Source organism: Callithrix jacchus, chromosome 21, assembly GCF_049354715.1.
Source record: "Callithrix jacchus isolate 240 chromosome 21, calJac240_pri, whole genome shotgun sequence".
NCBI lineage: Eukaryota > Metazoa > Chordata > Mammalia > Primates > Cebidae > Callithrix > Callithrix jacchus.
Window position 1 is genome coordinate 33,493,072 of NC_133522.1, and position 23,547 is coordinate 33,516,618.

Genomic DNA, 23,547 nt, shown 5'->3' on the forward strand with positions numbered 1-23,547 from the left:
ACAAGGCAGCAGAAAGGAGAAGTGCAAACAGAGGAAATGCCAAACACTTATAGAAACCATCAGATCTTGTGAGACTCACTTACTATTATGAAAACAGCATGTGGGAAACGGCTGCCATGATTCAATTATCTTTACCTGGCCCCAATTTTGACACATGGGGATTATGGAGATTATAATTCCAGGTGAGATTAGAGTGAGGACACAGAGTCAAACCGTATCTAAAGGCATTTTCTAGAAAAAAAAAGTAAGAAAATTAATATCAAGAGTGGTCAAAGGAAAACATTTTTGAAATAGGATTTTGGAACTGGGTATTTTTCCTGCCAGTTCCCCCCAGAAACCTCATCACAGGTACCATATAGGACATGGGCAAACTCTCCAAGATGTAATGTTTCACAGTCACAGTGTGGGTAAAATATGCCATGACTGGAAAAGGATAGGATATTGGTGGAAGAGAATGTACTGGCAGGGGTAACAGGCTGGGTTTTTGAGAAATGCAGGTAAAGAGTTAAATGTAAGCACTATAGTTTTTTATGGACACTGTTGGAGAAAATTTATGCATAAGTGGAAGACCATGGAAAGCTGAAGATAATTAATTCACAATTAAAGAGTAAATGTGACAACTAGAGGCTTCATGGACAGGATACAAAGTAGATATTGGATTGGTTGGTTGGTCAGTGGTCTGCAATGAGAAATATTGGAAGATAAAGGATAAGGAAATATAAGTATGTCTCAACTTCTGGGATAGAGAAAAATTATGAAATCCTTTTTGCATGTTTATACCTATCAGGAGCACCTTTTCTGAAGTCCCACACTTTCTTTTGCTCTCACTATTTTTCTGTGTGAAGAACTTTTCTTAGTCATCATTTAACAGTAGACTTGCTAGCAACATATTTTAATTTAATTACATTGGCAAATGTCTGTATTTTCTCTTTCCTCTTAGAAGATATTTTTGCTGAACACAGAGTTTATGATTGACAGTTTGTTTCTTTCAGCACTTGAAAAATGCTGCATCATTTCCTTCCAGCCTCCATTGTGGAAGAGAAAATCACTGTCATTCAAATTGGTGTGTTCCCCTTTAATACTCATTTGTTTCTGGTTGCTTTCAAAATTTTTGTTTTTGTTATTAGTTGACAAAAGATTAATTATTATTGTGTTTTGGCATGAATTTCTTTGGGTTTATTCAATGTAAGCTTTCATCACAATATGGTTTGGCTGTGTTTCCACCCAAATCTCACCTTGAATTGTAATAAACCTCAAGTGTCAAGGGCAGCACCAGGTGGAGATAATTGAATTATGGGGGCAGTTTCCCCCATGCTATTCTCATGGTAGTGGATAAGTCTCATGAAATCTGATGGTTCTATAAATGGGAGTTCCCCTGCCCAGGCTCTTTCCTGCTGCCATGTAAGACATGACTTTGCTCCTCATTCTCCTTCTGCTATGATTATGAGGTCTCCCCAGCCATGTGGAACTACGAGTCAATTAAACTTCTTTTCTTTATCATTAGCCAATCTTGGGTATGTCTTCATTATCATTGTGAGACCAGACTAATAAGCTTCTTAAATCTCAAATTTATGTCTTTCACCAACTCAGGAGTTTTTAGCCATTATTTTTAAATAATATTTGGGTTACCCTCTTTATTCTTCTGAAACTTTGCAGCTAGAAATATCAGCTTATGTTATTGTTCCTCAGGTTTTTGACATTCTGTTCATTTTTCACTACAATCTATTTTTATTATTTTTATTTTAATTTACGTATGTATTTAGACACAGGGTCTCACTCTGTCACCAGGCTGGAGTGGGTGACAGTGGCACAATCTTGGCTCACTGCAACTTCCACCTGCTGGGCTCAAGTGATCCTCCCACCTCAGCCTCCTGAGTAGCTGGGACTACAGGCACATGCTGCCATGCCTGGCTAATGACTTTTTATTTTATTTTATTTTTTGCAGAAATGCAGTTTTGTTATGTTGTGCAGGCTGGTCTCAAACTCAGGAACTCAAGCGGTCTTTCCACTGTGGTCTCCCAAACTGCTGGGATTATAGGCATGAGCTATAGTACCCAGCACTTACAGTCCATTTTTAATCCATTGTTCAGATTAAGAAAAATCTATTGATATATTCTAGAGTCTGCACTTCAATGTTGAACCCATCCAGTGAGTTCGTTTTCTTTTGATTGTATTTTTGAGTTCCATAATCTCCAATTGGTCCTTTTTTTTATATTCTTTGCTGAGATTTTCTTTATTTTATTTATTTAAGATAACTTACAATTGTTTCTTAAAGGAGTTTTATAAAGGCTGGGTGACAGTCCATGTCAGATCATATTAAACATTTGATTCTGTTTCAGTTTTGGTACCTATCATTTTTTTCTCATTCAAGTTGTGAAATTTTATTTTTCATTTTTGAATATTGCATTATGATACTCCAGATCCTATTTAATCTGTTAAAATATAGTACAAGAGAAAAGTGAATTTCTATGTTCTGCTTTATTCTCAGTCCTGCTGATAGCATCCAAGCAAAAGCAGACAGCTGACTCATACTGCTCTACTGCAGACAGGTGATGTATACGCTCAGCTCCTTTCTTGGCCCCACTGACATCAGAAAATGGAGAAGTAGAGTTCTAAATAACAGTTTTGTGCTTCCTGGTAGGGGTTGAAGATCAGCTTCTTCTGAGTCTCACTGGCACCAGTGGAGGAGAAGAAAGGAAGTAGAGTACAAACTATTGTTGCCTCTGTCCACCTTGTTCTGTCTCATTGATACTGGGTAGATGAGGAGGTTTATTGTTCCCTTGAACCCTACTGACACCAGAGACGTGGAGCAGAGTGCTGTGTAGTCCTGCTTCTCAGTGTCTCATTAGTGTGTTTGTTCCTGTCTGGAGACGCAGATTCAGCATCTCTTTGGGTTCTGACAACACAGAGGATGGAGTGGGAGTGTGGGGAGGATGATGCCTAGATGTGAATATCCTGCCTTTGCATTTCCTTGTTGTTGGATTCCACCAACACTACCTTGGTGGGAGAATTGGTGCATTACCCGCTTTTACAAACAAAGGATTGAGATCAGTGCCATTTGGTCCCTGTTATACTAACCCAGTAGGTGAATTTGATTGTTATAATCTACTTCCAGTAGGAGAGGTTTGCATAATAAACTCCTTTCTGTGCACTTTTAACAATATCCAGCTGAGGAACGAATGCTCCATCTGCTTCTGCAAGGCTAGGAATGGAAGATTAGTTGCTTGCTCAGTGCTGCTGACACCACAATTTTTCCAATGGGAAAATTGGAGCTCTGCTCCCTGACTCTGCAAGATAGCTTCCTCACTCAGCTTCACTGAAACTGTAGGGTGGGGAGAGGGTATGTTGATGCTTTTTTATTGGTGTTTGGCTGGAGTAAGGCAGCAATTGCTGAAATGGTTATCTGCTGTTTAGCCACCTTTTGCCTAGTTATTTGGCCTTTTGCCGAGTACTTTGGCTAATGGGAAGAGGTTAGGTTTTTCTTCAAGATTTTTTTGTTTTGTTTTGTTTTTGCTGGTTTGCTGGCAGTTATAAGAGGGGAAAGAAAGAAAGAAAGAAAGAGAAAGAAAGAAAGACAGAAAGAAAGAAAGAAAGAAAGAAAGAGAGAGAGAGAGAGAGAGAGAGAGAAAGGAAGGAAGGAAGGAAGGAAGGAAGGAAGGAAGGAAGGAAGGAAGGAAGGAAGGAAGGAGGGAGGGAGGGAGGGAGGGAGGGAGGAAGGAAGGAAAGAAAGAAAGAAAGAAAGAAAGAAAGAAAGAAAGAAAGAAAGAAAGAGAAAGAAAGAAAGAAAGACCTGGGAACTCACCACCATGTTCCAAGGTCACTAGTCAGCCTACTTTCTTTATTAACATTTCAGAGGTTTTTTTAAATGCTTTTTTGTTGCATTATATCCAATGGTTTTAGTTATAAGAGGGAGAACCTTGGATATATTAGGGCTATTCCATCTTGGCTGTAACCTGGAATCTAACTAGTGATAAAGGAGTTTAAAGACTGGCCTCTGAAGAGTTTGCTCAGCACCAGAGATCTTTTTGAGATTGCTATGAATATATCAAATTTAAAGTCCTCCCTCTAATCCAACATCCTTGACTCTTCTAAACAAGGTTTTCTGAAGAGCACTCCCTAGAAAATTACTTGAAAGCAAATCTGAACCTCAGAGTCTCTTCTCCATAGAGTCTGAAGTAAGACATAGACCTATGAGCTTGTCTCATCTCAGGAGGAAGAGCTAGTCATGTGATCTTTTTCAGTCTGCAAATATAATATCCATATTCTTTCAATCTCAGCATCTGACATTTCTGAAGGAACTGTCATTATTCTGCATATCTTTGTGTACTTCCTAATATTTAGTCATTGTTTCTGCTTATTTATGATTTATATTTCTTTTTATTTTTTATTGGCTAATTTCATGAACTGGTGAATCCAAAACGTTTGTGAAAAATTTGATTGATACAAGTTACTCATTCTCATCTAACAAAAGAACCAACTTTTATGTCAATGTACTCCACAGAATTCTGGTCAGTCTAGAGTTTGTTAGTTTTGCATTAGATGCTCAGCTCATTCCTATCCCAATCAACTATGACAAGCAGGGTTTAGAAACTGGTTATAATTGTTGCCATTTCCCTCAGTAGAACTCTGGGTTTGAAAACTTCTGGAAGGGCACTGGAAGGACACATTTCCCCTCTTTTTACTTTTATGTTTTTGAATTCTATGTTGTCTGTTCTCTATTTGCATTTGTTTTTCTTTTATTCCTCCATTTCTGCATGTTATAGACTTTAACCAAAATCTGGCACTTGGTTTGTTTTACTTTTCTGGGTGGCATCGTTACTTCACCCACACTCTTTCCACATTTTGGTGTTTCCATCCAGTGGTTGAAAGAACTACAGGGCACTTTCTAGAAAATTATTTTAAGATACAGTAAGTAAACCACCACTGTATTTTCAAAAAATAATCAGAGACCTATAAGTCACTATAAGATGAAAGGTTTGTTTACAATTATGACTGCAACAGAAATGTTAAATCCTGTAGCTTCCAATACTTACTAAGCTTTGTTGAGTTTGGGTTTCACATGTGGTTCCCATCTTCATGGGGAATATACATAAAACAAAAAAACAAACAATGAGTGGAGCAGATAGCCAGACAGTGTTTTTGGTTATTGGGCACATAATCTCCCTCAAGTTAATTGCATTCTTTGTCAGAAAGACATTTATATTTCCTACCCAAGAAAAGGACAAGAGACCTTTTCAAAACTTCTGGATGTTTGACAGTCTCCTTTCACCATGATGTACTTACTTATTTCATCTTTCCCCTACCTCATATTTTTCTTTTTCTTTTTTCTTTTTTTTTTAGTCACAGTCTTACTCTGTCACCCAGGCTGGAGTGCAGTGGCGCTATCTTAGCTCACTGCAGCCTCCACCTCCTGAGTTTAAGTGATTCTCAAGCTTCATTCTCCTGAGTAGCTGGGACTACAGGTGTACACTGTCACAACCAGCTAATTTTTGTATTTTTAGTAGAGATAGAGTTTTGCCACATTGGCCAGGCTGGTCTCAAACTCCTGACCTCAAATGATCCACCCATCTTGTCTTCCCAAAGTGCTGGGATTTTAGGGATAAGCCACCACACCTGGACCCCCATATTCTTTGATGTGTCTCTTCTGTCTTTTACCCACAGAGCTTCGTAATTCAGCATGTGTGTGTATGCTTTTATTGATTTGGATTTGATTCTTTTCTTGATTTATATATGCAAAACTTCACAATCCCAACTTTAGTAGAATAACTAAATCAGTTTTTTTGTACTTATAAGTATTTTTACGACCCTATCTCCTTGGTATTGACACAGCAACCTCAAAAAGATTGCAAATTCAATAAATATTTAACTTATATGCAAGTGAGTAAGGCCCTTGACATATGTTGCATTAAAAATTATATAGTGTAAAGGTCCCTTCCAACTTTGGGCACCTTTAATAATGCTCTTTAACTGCCACCTTTTTTGTTGTTGTTAAAAAATATAGCTACCTATAACTTCATAAAATAACAATGTATTTACAGAGAGGAATATATAAAAATCCAGCTCTGGTAAACGTTAAATTTAACAATTCATAACAGTGATGCAAGATACTACCTCATAGTCCATTTTTAAAAATACCAACCTTTGTCTTAGAAACAATTTGGCTTCAAGCACTGGCTTTCATAAATCAAACAGTGTAGAGAACAAGAAGCTGAATATGCCAAGAGAGTTTTAGCAACTCAGTACATTCTTCATCCAGAAGTTGTAGGAGGCTAGCACTTTTTTTAGCAGATTTTAAAATGAGGAAACCAAGATTTTTCAAATGAGTCAGACCTAAGTACTTTCCCATGTAACTTTTTAAACTAAGGATTGAAATACAACCTTAACAAAGTGATTTACATGTAAGCTTGTATCACTGCTTTGGGGTATAATGGAGTCAAGATAAAAAGGTAAGGTCTAAGAATAACATACCTTATAAATTGCATTTTGAAAATGCCCTTTTTGTTTTGAATAAAATTACTAATATATTGTCAATAGTAAACTCAGATCAGATTGAAAACGTTAAGTTTATGGTACATACAAATTAACAGTTTATGAACTAGGAGTGCTCAAACTAAAAGTGGTCAAAGGAAGTTGACACATATGGTATTGACAGGGTGGGTTATAAAACAGAAATGAGGAAGTCACTGAATCTCTACAGTGGTTGCCTATTACCACTGAGGTTTCCAGATGGCAGGGAATAATACTATTTTTGGAAGGCAATTTAAGTTTCATTGATGACTATCAGAGGCATTTCCAAGAAATCACCTAAACTATGTTTCACTCATCTGGCCTAACTTATTTTGTCTGCTCAGGGGATTCTCAAGCTTGGTCTCCATTTTATTTTAACACTGCCCCCATTTTGGTCAGCCTCTCAGAAAGCTGAGAGTGTAGCCAAATGGTATAGCATGACTCTGAGGTATCACAGTTGGTGGAGTCACTGGAGTGATATTTATGAAGTCACTGTTACTGAGGCAGAAATAATCATCATACACATGGGTGGTAAGGGCATTGAGTTCTTTGAATTAAATAATCCTGATGGATGCCATTTGATGTGTGAGAGGCTTCCAAAGGGCATTTAACACTCTCGAGAAGATATAACTAGCCAGGAAGATTAATATAATCACTATGAAGAGAATACTAGTCAAAGACTGAAAAATTCCTTAGAGCAGAGATTCCCAGGAGCCAACCTTTAACCAGTTAAATACATTCATGAAAGAAGCCTTTTCTGTTGGGGGAAAAGATTTGCATCTGATCATTAAGTTATTTTAAATTTGGGGTAATAATGCCTAATATATTGACCCAGAAGCAGTGTTTTTCTCCAGTAAGAGCACAATCTCCTCTTTTTTAGCAATTAGGGTATTAAGAACTCTCTTATACTGAAGCTAAATTGTTCACTCCAGATTGTATTACTTGAACATTATCTAAGGCACTATTAGAAAAATAAAGAAAAATAAAATAAAATAAAATAAAAATAAAGGTTAATAGTTGGAGTGAATCATAAACTTAGTTTTTTTAGTTTTAATGACAGATGGTCCAGATTCCTAGATTTAAATTTAAAGATTCAAATCTAAAAATGGTGGAATAAGAATAGCAGTTGCAATCTGATGGATTTTCCTGGTTTGCAGTTTGAGTGCTTCTGGTTATGACATTGGGTATTATAGTGACCTCTCTGAGAAACCCACACAGTAGCAGGCATGAAAATTGCCCATATATGATTTGTTATGGTAATTTTTTTGAGGTTTATACCAAGTTATCCAACTTCAGTCTGCAGAAATTGGAAACAGATCAGTTTTAATTTTTGGTGAATAAAGAAAAATTTGTGATCTAATCCAGTTTATTGGTAAACACTGAAACCTCAAAGACAATAGACAGGTTTGAATTATGTGAGGTGAAGAGGGTTGTGTTCTAGGAAGTGGGTTTGGGGTACCATGAAGTCGATATAAAAAGCTAAGGTTTAAGAATGACATACCTTATAAATTGCATTTTAGAAATGTTCTTTGTTTGAATAAAATTATTCAACCATAAAATCAGAACACATTGAAAGCTTTAAGTCTATGGCACATACCAATTAACAGTTTATGAACTGGGAGTGCTCAAACTAAAAGTTTATACCAACCTCACATAATTCAAGAAGATTGAAAATCCATAGATTGTGGATATCTTTATAATGATTGACTCCCCTTTTTTCAGCCCCAAGAAGCTGCAACCAGATGGGTGAAACATGATATATATTGCCTTTATTGCATTCTATGAAGAAATAAAAGTGAGGCTGAAGCCATTATGTTCTTGTAAAATGCTGTCAAAATAAGTATGTAACTGTTATTTAACTGATGATTTGCTTAATCAACTGGCTTATGGATCATTTTCTATCTTATTATGGAAAAAGATATTCATAGGCTGGGCGCGGTGGTTCACGCCTGTAATCCCAGCACTTTGGGAGGCTGAGGTGGGTGGATCATGAGGTCAGGAGTTCAAGACCAGCCTGACCAACATGGCAAAACCTCATCTCTACTAAAAATACAAAAATTAGCTGAGCATGGTGGTGGGCACCTGTAATCCTAACTACTCGGGAGGCTGAGGTAGGAGAATTGCTTGAACCTCAGAGGCAGAGGTAGCAGTGAGCCGAGATTCTGTCATTGCACTCCAGCCTGGATGACAAGAGCAAGACTCTATTTCAAAAAAAAGAAAAAAAGGTATTCATTATCTTTTGGTGGCAACTCTTCACAACCAAAGGTTGTGTTGAGTTCTCTCCATTTCTAAAATCCCAACTGCTACCTTTCAATTTTACTTCTTTCTACAGACTCTATGTTTGAAGAAAGTAATCTGAATAATTCATATCCTTGAGTTTACAGCTATTAAATGGGAATTATAATAACTATTGTTCACATAAGCTGAACATCTGGAGTGAAACATGCAAAATTTCTTTTTAATAAAAAGAAATCCAAGCTACATAACTTACATTATTATTTCTGCTTCAACACTGCATAAAATACGTCTTTTATCTTGCAGTGATTATATTCACAACTAGATAAGATAAATTTAAAACAAAAATAGCCAATAATACCGATCATAAAACAAACACAGAAACAAAGAAAGATAAATTCATGTAGGGGTAAATTATTAAGCCTTGGGACCAGCATATGAGTCTAATACTGTCATCAGACAACTAATATGATTATGTTTTGTAATAATGTAACCAAGATCTAAAACAGGAAGTAGGGCAAAATCCCTTATGGTTTGCATAAAATATGCTTCTTACGTCCATGGGTGGTGGCTAACGATTGTAATCCCAGCACTTTAGGAGGCTGAAGAGGGTGGATCACCTAAGGGCAGGAATTAGAGACCAGCCTGACCAACATGGAGAAACCCAGTCTCTACTAATAATACAAAATTAGCTGGGTGTGGTGGCACAGGCCTGCAGTCCCAACTACTTGGGAGACTGAGGCAGCAAAATTGCTTGAACCCAGGAGGCAGAGTTTTCAGTGAACCAAGATGGCGCCACTGCCTAGATGACTCCATCAAAACAAAAAAAAAAAGAAAAGAAAAAAAAGAAAAGAAAAGAAATATGCTTCTTTCAACAGCCTCACTGCTGATGATTATGGAGAATTCTTACACAGTAAATAACAACCCAGCTGGGACGTCTCACTAACCATTGTTGGAATGTTTCATTTTATCCCTAAAAGTGGACTGCAGTAGCTTAGTGCTGGATTACTATAAAGGTGCCCAGGCCACTCTTTAGGTACAAGTAGTGGTGTGCTGATAAATTGGATGTCTGAGGAAAAAAAATCCCAGATTTTGTAGCCAATTTCCATGGTGTAAATACTCTTAAAATGGCCAATTTCCAGCTACCAACTAACCTGCAAAATTTCTAAATATTTAACAGTCGACTCTCATAAAACCATATGAGACAGTTACAACATACTGCACTGGCCTGGGCAGGGGCCTTAAGACAGGTTTGAGGACTCTTTACACAATATAAGTTATGCTTTATTCCATGTTAGGAAGCCCTTAGTGTCTATGCACCATCAGAAACCATTATTGCCTCTCTGTATCTGTCTGTCTATTTTTTTGACAACTTAGTGTTTCTCGCTGGAGATAACAACTACCCTATTTAGTATCTGAGTTAGTGAATAACAGATATTTTAATTCCTATTTACAAGTGGATACATTGGTTGTTAAATATTTTGTAAACTGTAAAATGGAGAAACACCAAGTTTTTCTTAATCACTATTTTCTCCCTAATTTCCTCTGTGAGAGTACTACTGATCCCTGTATTGTTCTCTCCATTGATAAACATCAAGAAAATATCAGACATTGCTAAAATCCCACCTGCTACCTTTCAATTTTACTCCTTTCTACAGACTCTATGTTTGAAGAAAGTAATCTGAATAATTCATATCCTTGAGTTTACAGCTATTAAATGGGAATTATAATAACTATTGTTCACATAAGCTGAAAATTACAAAATCTTTGGATTCACTCAAGCTCCATGTCTAAAATATCTTCCAATCACTGCATTTGCACTTAATTAAATTCAGTTGTTTTTTAGTTTTTTAGCCAACTGCACTAAAGTTGAGGGTGAAATCTGTTTTTATTTTTATTTGATGCCAAGAGAGCAAGATATCAACATATGTCAGGTTTAAAGAAGAATATATCTCTCAATGCATGCACATTATTTTGCAAGATGTTCCAACTGTCCACATTTCTCAAGAGGAGTGAAGAAAAATCTACAACAATGACTTTTGCTGTGAGAAGAATATAAACAAGTTAATACCCTTTCATGATAACAAAAGTCTCACGAAAGAGGACTGGACTTTGTCCATGTTTTAGGAATTTGCAGATATGAAGAGTTAGTTATCTTCTACTCCAGCTCTGTAATGTGCAGTCTGAAAATATTTGCTGTCAAAAAAAAAAAAGTTGGAAGGCATAGATTTCACTGACAGGGAGAGACCAAGAATCCTTTCACCTCACATCTTTATATTTCTAACTTTCATTGAATGTTTGCAATATGACAAAAACATTGACTTTCTACCACTCTCCCCATAACCCCAAACTTTTGAAAATCTTGCAAATATCTTGTTCCTTTGGCATGAAATTCACAATTAAGGCATGTTGTGAGGGCCTTGCTTGCCTAGATGCATAACACTAAGCAGCTTAGTGCAACACAGCTGATAGGCTACTCTTTACTATCTTTTTCCCCTAAAATGTCAGCAAGTTTTAGGCAAAGAAGCACATGAGGTAATATAACACATATGCCAATAAGGATATTAATTTCTAAAGAATGCATCCAAACAATTGAGAGTGTTACAGAAACACTTCTCAGTTAACTCCCCAAAGGGTGTTAACAAAAACTAAATCTATCTGTAAAAAGTAGTTTATAAAACATGTATTACATTAGGTTTCAGTAAATGTGGTTTTAGGAGTGTTTTCTGAGTACATTATACAAATCCAACTCTCTTAATCTCAGCATTTGTCATAAAGGTCCACTCCTCAAAAGAAAACAATTCACTCAAAATTGTATCATTTCGGTAGTTAGAGAGTTGGAACTTTTGAAGACTTTATGTCAGCAGAAAAATATTTCAGCCCATTCCTTAGCTTTTACGAACATTACTTTCTCAATGTTTGCGTTAATTCATACATGCAAACCCAGGAGCTAAAGAAAAATTTGTGTGCAGAAAGGGATGAAAAATCCTTACTCCATTAGACAAAACAATTTGATAAGTAGTTATGTGCCTAGTTGCATCTTAGCTCCGTTGGATAGCACATTTTTATCTAATTTTAAGACTTAGAATGATTGGTGAAAATTGCAAGTGTTGTCCCGTAAAAAACAAACAAAAATAAACAGGGTGGTGATGGTAAGGGTGGGGGTGGGGAACAAGAGGACTGGAATTTTCCACTGCTCTCTGCACAGGGGACCTAACAGAAGAACGTCATCCTGAATTACAAGGGTACAGGAGCAAATTATTCTCACTGAAGACAATTCTGGAAGTCCCAATCTAATTTGAGGTTTACCATTTTACTCATAAAATTTACATTTTCCCTTCATACTGTCGAGAACTATTTGTTGTAATATTTGTAGTTCATGAGAATTTATTTGACTATGTTTTCCTTTCAAAACTATAAGCTCTGTGAGGCAAGGCTGACTTATGTTGAATGCCATAAACAGTCCTTGGCTTTTTCTTTACCTCAAATCTATTCTGATGTTAACCAACTTTCCTCTGCTATTTTGTTGTTAATGTCAATGAAATTCACCATACAGGGGCTGACTGCCATCTCTAGTCTTCTATCCACATCCAGGGTTTTTGATTGGACTAGGAATTGACTGCTCTTGAGCTAATGCTGAATCCTGGGTCCAAGTGGTTGCTTCTACAGGGAAGTCAGATCATGAGGGGCAACATCTCTGCTGAGAGGGCTCCATTCAGTGGAAATGTCTCTGACCAGCCAGCCAGTGTTCCTTAAACAGAAGAGAGAAAACATGTAAGCTGATATGCACCCTCTCTCCTTTTTATGAATGAGGGTTTTCAGGTATCTTTTCAAGCATCTTAAAAGTCTGGGACTATATCTGGCACTTGAAAAATTCCAACCAAGTTAGGTGATTTTATATCTTTTTATACTAATTTTTCTAGGTAATTAACTGTCACACACACATGTATTTAAAATAGGTTTATTGTAAATGATAATCAGTATATATTATGGAATATTACTTTTCACACTTATTTAAATAATACATCAGTTTATATGCATTTCTTCATAGTCTACTTAAGAACATATTGGTCTGCATTGCTATAACATTCCAAGGATAATTCTTTTTTTTTTTTTTTGAGACAGAGTTTTGCTGTTGTTACCCAGACTGGAGTGCAATGGCACCATCTCGGCTCACCACAACCTCCGCCTCCTGGGTTCAAGCAATTCTCCTGCCTCAGCCTCCCGAGTAGCTGGGACTACAGGCGCGCACCACCACGCCCAGCTAATTTTTGTATTTTTAGTAGAGACAGGGTTTCACTATGTTGACCAGGATGGTCTTGATCTCTTGACCTCGTGATCCACCCGCCTCGGCCTCCCAAAGTGCTGAGATTACAGGCGTGAGCCACCGCTCCGAGCATAATTCTTAAAATGTTCCTCATGGTCATCTTTGACTTCATAATAAATACTTTAAATTATGAAAATGCATGTTTGTGAATTTCTAGTTTTGTAAGGCAGACTGCTAGAAATGTTTCTTAACAATTTGTAACAATTCACTTTATAATCTTTAATAAAAATATGTATATTGTAATGCATATCTAGAAATAAAATTGCTCTGCACTATATATTTGGGGCAAATATTTTAACTTCTTACATTCTATATTTTAGAGGTTAAAATATGGAAACAATCACATATAACACATTTAAATTTAAGTAGATCATGCAATTAATTTTGCTATATTGTAAATTTTTTTAGGTAAAAGTGACCATTGTGAAATTATTTTTATTTTTAAATTTTCTTGAGAATTGGTGATACATATGCTTATTTATTACATATAGTGCTTACTTGTGGGGTTTGAGCTTCTAAGTGTACCAATAATAAAAATATTGACATTGTACCTGGTAGGTAATTTTTCAGCCCTCACCTCTTTTCCTCCCTTCCCCCTCTTTGAGTCCATATTATCTATCAGTTCTATTTTTATGTTCATGTGTACCCGTTATTTAATTCCTAGTTGTACGTAAAAACATATGGTATTTAACTTTTCATTTCTAAGTTAGCTCACTTAAGACATTGGCCTCTATTCCAAGCATGTTGCTGTACCGAACATGATTACATTCTTTTTTATGACTGCATAACATTCCACAATGTACATATATCACATTTTTAAAATCTAAGTGTCAAAACATAACTGGACACTTAGGTTTGTTCTATGACTTTGCTATTGCGAATAGTGAACAAATTAGTACAGGTGTCTTTTCAGTATAATGGTTTCTTTTCACTTGGGTAAGAAAATCCCACTACTCAGTAGTGGGATTGTTGGGCCAAATAGTAGTTCTACTTTTAGTTATTTGAGAAACTTCTAAACAATTCTCTCTAGAAGTTGAACTAATTTATATTTCTACCAACAATATATAAAATTTCCCTTTTCTCGGATACACACCAACATCTGTTTTTTGACATTTTAGTAGTAGCCATTCTGACTGGTGTAAGATGATATTGCATTATGGTTTTAATTTCATTTCTCTGATGATTAGTAATATTGAACATTTTGCATGTGTTTCTTGGACACTTATATTTCTTCCTTTGAGAGATGTTGCTCATGTCCTTTGCCCAGGTTTTAATGGGATTTTTTGTTTTCTTTTTGAGTTAAGTTCCTCAAAGATTCTGAATATTAGTCCTTTGTCAGAGGCACAATTTGCAAATATTTTCTCCCATTTTGTAGGTTGCCTGTTTACTCTGTTGATTATTTGTTTTGCTGTATAGAAGCTTTTTAGTTTAATTAACTCTCATTTTTCTATTTTTGTTTTTGGAGTCTTCATTATAAATTCTTTGCCTAAGCCAATGTCCAGAAAATGTTTTTCTAGTATTTTTTCTTCTAGTATTTTTATAGACTCAGGTGTTAAATTTACATTTTAAACGATTAATATAGTTTCACTGTGTCCCCACCCAAATCTCATCTTGAATTGTAGCTCTTATGATCCCCATGCATCATGGGAGGGACCTGGTGGGAGGTAATTGAATCATGAAGGTATTCTCATGATAGTGAGTAAGTCTCAAGGGATCTGATGGTTTTATAAAGAGGAGTTCCCCTGCACATGCTCTCTTTTTGCCTGCTGCCTTCTCCTCTCTGGTATGTGGAGTATCCTTTGCTAGTTCAGGGAATTCCTGTTTTCCTTCTTGAATTAAAGCACACAATAGATTTTTATGAATTATTTTACTATTTCCAGGTGGCTGAGGTATGACAAAAGCCTGTAATACACCATCTCAGGAAAAAAAAAAAACCTAAAATTATGGTATTATTGAATAGGCTATAAATAAAATAGATTATATAAATAACATATGTCAAATATGTTCTACTACCATGCAGTAGTATGTAATTTTATTTATTTTTTAGTTTTTATAGATGGGGCCTCATAAAATTGCTCAGAATGACCTTGAACCATGTTTTTAATTGACACTAAAGTATAAAATAATGAGGCAAAACTATTTAGATGAAAATATAATCATACAATACAAAAGTAAAAACTATGCAAAAGCTTATTATTGATTTGAGTCCTTAGAATGATTGATTATATTTCATTAAGTATTCAGCAGTTTAAAAATCCAGCAGAATTATTATTTCTTTTTTATTACTTTTTAATTTTTTATTTTACTATAAGTTCTGGGGTACATGTGCAGAATGTGCAGGTTTGTTACATAGGTATACATGTGCCATGGTGTTTTGCTGCACCTATCAACCCATCATCTAAGTTTTAAGCCCCACATGCATTAGGTATTCATCCTAATTCTCTCTTTCCTTGCTCCCCAGAAGGCCCCAGTGTGTGATGCTTTTCTTATTTATTTCTCAGAGGACCTGGTATAACTGTACTTTCATTCTAACTACTGCCTTTATTTGCTAATGGTTAACTTTAAATGTAATCAACTATTTAGCCTAGTTTTAAAAATATTTTTATAAACATAATTTTCTAAACATTTCATTGTAGAAAATGCATTTCTTTTATAAAACCACATATTCCAGAAGGAGGAAACCAAATAAGGTAAAGCCAAAGTTGAAATATTTGTGTTGCTAAAATCTTCTCTGTTAGTCCAAATTCAATGAATAAGCTCAACAATTAACTTTGGTTTGAGAGATTACTATTAGCAATAAGATCCTTCGAAAGTACTATGTCAACATTATGTCAGACAAAACACCTCTTTAAAAATTTAACGTGACACAATTTTACTTATTATTACTTCAATTTAGCAAATGTTGATTGAGTATTGCCTATAAGCTGGGCACTCACTGATCTATCTAAAGTAATATTATTTTTCCCTATTGACTCATCTAAATTTCAATCTTTGTAAAATATGCTCATTGTAATTATTTAATTGTTTTTTACCTTCAAGGTAAATGTAAATTGTATCTTGAAATAATTCATTAAAAATAAAAATACAGAATATTATATTTGTTCCCCATATATTTTACAAACATATAATTATCTGTCTATCTATCTATCTATCTATCTATCTATCTATCTATCTAATCTATCTACCTATCCTGATTGTGCAACCCAATTTAGAGTTTCCTAAACCATTTCTCAAAAAGAAAGCATTCTGTCCATAAAATGAAATCATGAAGGTATTTTCCATTTTTTGTAATAGTTGATTCAAAGTAGGCAAAATTGTATTAACTACAGTAGCTACTGGAAACTTCATTTAATATGACGAATAGATCAAAAAGAAAAAAAAAAATAGGCATGCCCAGTGACCTGAATACCTTACATATTAGAAAAAGGGCAAAATGAAAACGTTATGAAAATCCTTAGAAAGGTTGAAATTCAGAGAAAATATAAACCAAAGGCTTTTGAAGTAAGGAAATTAATCTTTGTTTAAAGATATCTAATAATGCACTATGGGTTCTAAATGCATGTCCAAAACCTATAAAAACTAGAGAGTAACATTCCATTAGTAAGTTGTCTTCAATGGAAGAAGTATATAAGTGATGCCAAATCCTCCGTTGCCAATAATATTCTTTCAAGCAGCTGACCTACTTTCCTTAGCGCAAGGCTCTAGTTTTCCCAAATGATTGTCATTTGAATTTCAGAAACAAAACAATTTCTCCTTTCTGTTTGTACTTAGAAACAGAACTGATAACACAATGGTTATTTTTTTCTTTTTGGACAGTAGCTATGGTTTTTCATTTGCAAATCTGCATTTATAAAACAATGGTGTGGTAGAAAGTCACACACCAAATTAACAAGGAAACGTTTAGAAATGTTTTGTTACATTTTACATATTTCAACATTGCAAAGGTGGCATCACGATAACGCAGTAGCTTGTTTAAAAAGTGAAAAAAGTAAGTAAATGTTATCTTTCATACATAATGTTAAAAAATTAGAACCTGTTAAATTGACATAAGAGAGAAAGCTCCAAGACACAGGCAACTGCGATTCTGGAAGAGCCATACAACGGTGATCTTGAGGAAATTACACATGGAGATTTTTAAGGAGCCGATTCCCACATTGAAGTCAATACCATTCTGTGAGAGTGCTATATTTGAAATTGAGCCTCTCTGTGATTGTCTACATAAAAATAGCTCCGTTTTTTCAAAACAATTCTTTCCTTAGGAACAGAAACAAGTGACCTCCAGGAATAAAGAAAATATTTTTCTCCCCCATTGCTGTTGTTTTTAGAGTTGAAAATTTATCTATTTATTAGTCACTCCACTACCTTATCCATACCGAAATCTGTACATTTCACATTTTGTAGAAAAATCAGTTTAAAAGAAACCCAGTGGATTCGTGTGTGTGTGTGTGTGCGCGCGCCTGTGTGCGTGTGTGTATGCATAAATGTATAACTACATTTTTTATTATGTAGTTTCTGGCAAATATTTTAGGATTAATTTTTTTAGCTGCTAAATTTTACTACTGTGGCAATGTTTGTTTAAGTCAAATTATGTAAAATTAGTGATTTCTAGGAATAAAATATTCTGAAAATAGTAGGTGTGAAGAGAATCTAGGTTAGCATGAACTTACTGAAGGTAAAATTTTTTGAATATTCAAATGAAAAAAGTAAGAGTAATGGGAATGACAAATAAGCAGGAAGCACAATAATGAAAATATGAAACAAAAAAGAAAATTCTGGAAATAGTAAATATGAGAGAGAATATAAATACAAAAAAATTTATTTAACTGGGCTACTGTTAGTAGCACCAGGTATAAGCAACCTTTACCTCTAGCTTCAGATATGTTTCAACTCTCATTCATGTTGAAGGCTAATTATATGACCTAAAATGTCATCGTAAGAAGAGTTTGCCGTTTATCTTGCTTTATCAAATACTCATTATCAAGGGGAGACCAATTAACAACTATTCTGCAACCTGTAATAAAAAATATGATCTTGCTACAATTTCACCATGAATCTCATTTAGACTTTTTCGAATGTATTTCTCCAGTATTTTGTGTTGAGTTATAACTCCATGAATTAGCCAAAAGTATAATCATGTCAAATGCAATAATTGTGTAAATGACTGAAATCTTAGAAATATCCTTATTCTTGCACATCACAATTCCCTAAAAGAAAAAGCTTGTTCTATAGCTGCATTTCTAGAAGAATTCTGTTTGGCAACAAAACTATGTTAACTGTTGCTTAACTTGGGAGCCAAAAACCTTAGAACTAAGGGCAGAATTCTTTTAAACGCATAGCTGGAAGTTTAATAGTAAATACATTAAACAATTTCTGCTTTTTTCTCTAAATGCTTGACATAGTGAGGTCATTCGAAATCCAGTTTAATAGAATCTTCACAGAATAAGTGGAAATAACTACTGTCTTAATTTAACATTGCTTTTGCATTAGTAAATGATGCAACATTGACCTCAAACATAGATTTTATAGTTTTTGAAATGAAAATATTAAGAGGAAGAATGTGTGTTTATATTCCAGAGTGGCAATCATTTCTTCCTTCCTTCCTTCCTTTTTTTCTTCCTTCCTTCCTTCCTTCTTCTTTCTCTTTCTTTCTTCTTTCTTTCTTTTCTTTCTTTCCTTCCTTTCTTCTTTCTCTCTTTCTTTCTTTCTTTCTTTTTTTCTTTCTTTCTCTTTCTTTCTTTCTTTCCTTTCTCTCTCCCTCTCTCTTTGTTTCTTTCTTCTCTCTCTCTCTTTCTTTCTCTCTCTCTTTCTCTCTTTATTTCCTTCTGAGATGGAGTCTTGCTCTGTCACCCAGGCTGGAGTGCAATGGTGCGATCTTGGGTCACTGCAAACTCTGCCTCCCGGGTTCCAGCAATTTTCCTGCCTCAGCCTCCTGAATAGCTGGGATTACAGGCACATGCCACCATGCCTGGCTAACTTTTGTATTTTTGGTACGGATGGGATTTCACCATCTTGGCCATGCTGATCTTGAACTCCTGATCTGTTGATCCATCCTCCTCATCCTCCCAAAGTGCTGGGTTACAGGTGTAAGCCACCACACCTGGAATATTTTACTTCTTAATGTTTTATTTTATTTTATTTTTATTTATTTTTTTTTTTGAGACAGAGTCTCCCTCTGTCTCCAGGACAGAGTGGTGCAGTGGCATGATCTCCACTCACTGAAACCTCCACCTCCCAAATTCAAGGGATTCTCCTGCCTCAGCCTCCCAAGTAGCTAGCATCACAAGTGTGCCACCACACCCAGATCATTTTTGTATTTTCAGTAGAGACAGGTTTTCACTGTGTTGGCCAGGATGGTCTCAATCTTCTGACCTCCTTATCCCCTGACCTCAGTTTCCTAAAGTGCTGGGATTATAGGCGAGAGTCACCGCACTGGCCTACATTGTATTTATTATACTCACAGGATGCTGTTCAGACATGTTAATAACAATTTATTTTATATTTAAAACTAATGTTTTCATATAACACAGCCGTGAATATCATCCAGAGAAACAAATTGACAGGATTAACAAATGTTTGGTAGAAACTCAGAAAGCAGCAGCAGGAAGCCAAGTGAAGAAAAAAGAGCCTTATGAAAGCTTTCCTGTCTAGTTCATTGATAAGAACTTAACATCAGTGAGAAAATGGAAAAGCCCATTCTTTGGCAAAAAAGATTAAACCAGGCCTTGGCACTCCTTGTAAACAATTTTGATTATCAGAGGAAAGACAATTCTTTGAAATATTATATAATGAGAGACACTGATGCTCTTTACAGCCTCATAGTAGAACAACAAAAATCATGAGTGCTGATCATGGCTATTTCTCAGCATACTGTTTTGTCAGTAATTCCTTCAGAGAGGTGTTATCCACAAAAATGAAATGTATAACTTAAATTTTTCTAAATGCCACATTGAAAATGGAAAAAAGAAACAAGTAAAATTAATTTTAAGAAATGTATTTTTATTTACTCAGTATGTCCACAAAATTTCATTGTAATTTGTAATAAATAAAAAATATTAATGATCTATTATGCATTTCTTTATTGATTATATGTCTTCACAATCTGCTGTGCATTGTGCTTGCAACCTATCTCAATTTGAAATAGTAGCATTTAAGAGTTTGATTGCCACTGCCTGGAAGTTGCTATATCAGTCAGCATGACAATCGACATTGACTACAATGCCTTTCAAAGATGATTTAATTTTAGCTAATAAAAGATAAAGTAAGAACTTCTGAAAATATTTAAAATAAGTTGGATAGGGAAGCCAAATTAGTGCAAATAAGATTAAGGGGGTCAAATAAAAAAGAGAAAAAAGAAGAGAGATTTAATTTAACTGCAAAACAAAATTTTGGGGAATGCAGCTAATGACAACCAATTGTTCTTGTTAGTTATGACAGTCTGTGGTTATGGTCCTGACGACTTCAGAATAATATGTTAAGAAGTGTTCTTCATTTTAATTCCACTAATAATAATTGAACACCTATTATAGGCTTGGTCATGGCAATAAGATGGTGAATAAGCAGTGGTTCTTCCCTTTGGGGACATAAAGTCAAATAGGGATTGAAGGCATTTTGCATTTTTGTGACAGATTAAACTGATTTGTTAGACAAGTGGAAGACAGAACAAGGTAAATCTAGTGGAAATTAAGGAAGAGTAAAGTTCGTTAAGTACATTTATATCACAAACAGAATTGTTCAGAAATCAACTCAGTAGCCCTGCAATTATATTGAAATCCTCTTTATTAAAGGGCCCTGTGTAATCTCATATACAAAAGGACATCAAAGAGCTTCCTCAGTTTCATGGGAAGGTGTTTTGCATGATATCTAAATGCTTTCTGGCTATATGGCAGTATGATTATATAATTATTGTGAGAAAATATTTTATTTGAATTATTTTTATACTGTATGTGATTATTATTTCAAATTATTTGAATGCAATTAAATATACATAGCATTCATGAATCATCTGATTTAATAAAACCTTACTCTCAGGTATTAACTTGACATCAGGAATTAAAGAACACATTAACGATGCTTTTTAAAATAAAGTTTAAAAATCCTTTTGCTTTCTGTAAAACACTTTTCACCCTGATTCCATCCTTTGGAATGATTGTTTCTCCTCCAAACCAATATCTTATTATTTTTATATCAATCCCAATTTAAGTCAAGAGAATGGAGAGGAATAAGAAAGCATCATTTCTTTTAAACCAAAGGGCAATATAACAGAAGAGAGGAATTTTTAAATTCTTCTCAAAATAAAAATTCTAAATGTCTTTTTACTGCTTTGCTTCAGATATTGTTTAAACTCAAACAATTAGACATTTGATACTTTACTGTCTATTCAGCCATGTTTCTGTAACATTTACAGCAATTTACATCAATTTCTATTTGGTTTATGAGACCACGAATCCCATTAAAATGACTAATCTATAGATGGAATCTTCCATTGCTACTCGTCCTCAGGTTTTTCTTACTGAAAAGCGATTTGTGCTTGCTTTTTGTTACATAAAACTTTGTCTGTCTCTTGTTGATTAGCCTTAAAATGATTCCCTAATTGAGTATCTCCCCTTTCAAATTTCAGTGTTTTTAAGAATATATAAAATGAGTCTAGTAATACATCTAATGGAATATACTGAGTATTTAAAAGTTAAACTGCTTACATAATAGCAATCGTTTGCTTATATAAATAGGAAAGGAATGCGGTTAACTGCCTGCACACGGCAGGAAATGCAAACACGAAGACTCAGTTAGCAAGTGTTCTGTCTTAGAACCAACAGAGAGAATTGAATGTGTACAATGCAGAGATGTTCATTGTAAAGCATTAACATCAGTCATTTCAATACAGGAGACACAAAAATCATAAACCACAACAAACATTAAGCTTGCTGTGAAACTGAAGATCTTTTACAGCAACATCGTTGAGCAAAGGCATTGTCTTCTGTATTACACTTATGTGAACTGAGCTACATACCGATATGGCACTAAAATAATAAGAACAGGAACAAAAGCATTTAGAGGGTCATAATCTAATATATTGTTTCACAAATCAAATCCTTTACCAACCACTGGGAGACAATACTTCCGTAGTGTTTTTGTTCCATTTGTAAGCTAAGAAGTTAGTGTGTCTTTGGTTGTTTTTATATGCTCAATCACATTTTTCAGCAAAGTAAAATTTGCAAATACCTAAAAATAATGCTTTCTTTATAAAGCAATATTGTAATTAAGTAAATATGAAAATATAAATCAGTTATTAAAACAAATGTAAGAAGATACATTCACTTTCAGATTAGCACACTCACCTATTAAAAATAAAATATGTCTGTAAAAGTGCCAATCTTAGTTTTTCTAAATATGTCAACAATTTCTGAAATAAATACTAAGCATTTACTCTATTAACAAGACATTGATATATTTCTCATTTTGGAAACACATTTTAGCAAAACCTACTTTGAAGTAAGCACAGGTAGTCTACTACTTTCCAGGGTCACTAGTGACCCTTATTCTAGTTTTTGGTCTGCCACCATATCCTGTTCTGTTGTTGGATTTCTTTCTCAAACTGGCTACCTCATTACAAGATAATTACTTTACTCTAATATCATGTTTGAGTTCTGTCATGGTTTGAATTATGTTGCCCCCCCCAAAAGATATTGAAGTTCCCTGTTTTAGTTCTTGTGGGCTGTTATAACAAAATATAATAAACTAGATGACTCATGAACAATAGCATTTATTTCTCAGAATTCTGGAGTCTGGGAATGATCTAATCATCATGCCAAAGTCTCCACCTCCTAATACCATCACCTTGGATTTAGGATTTTGACATGAGAACTTGGGGGGAATACAGACATTTAAACCACAGTACTCTCGGTGCTTCAGAATGTCATCATTTGGAGATGGGGGTTTTACAAATTAAGGACTAACCCAATATGACTGATGTCCTTCTTAAAAAGGGGCAATTTGGACACAGAGACAGAATAGGGAGGAAAAACGATGTGAAGAGTCACGAGGAGAAAATTGCCATCTACAAGTCTGTGCCATATCCTTCCCTCACAGCCCTCAGAAAAAAACAACTCTGTGGACACCTTGATTCTGAACTTTCAGGCCTCCGGAACTGTGAGACAGTAAAATTATACTTTTCAAGCCACCTCAAGCCAATCTCTCTGCTGATTTCTGCTCAGGTCTCTTTGTCCAGAATAAGTTTATATGATCACCCCAAGATTCAAATAAACGAGTGAGTGGTGAAGGGAGACAAGAAAGAACAGTAAGCCCATTGTTGTTTTTACCTTTGAAAATTCCAGTCTTGGAACATTTCTTCTTGAAAAAACAAAGTTTTTGTTGACCCATACAAAATGGACTGATGACAGTGCCTACCGTAATAGAGACTTCATTTATTTCACCACTGGTACAGATTTTCACTCAAGTAGACATCTGATTGTTCTGTGAGA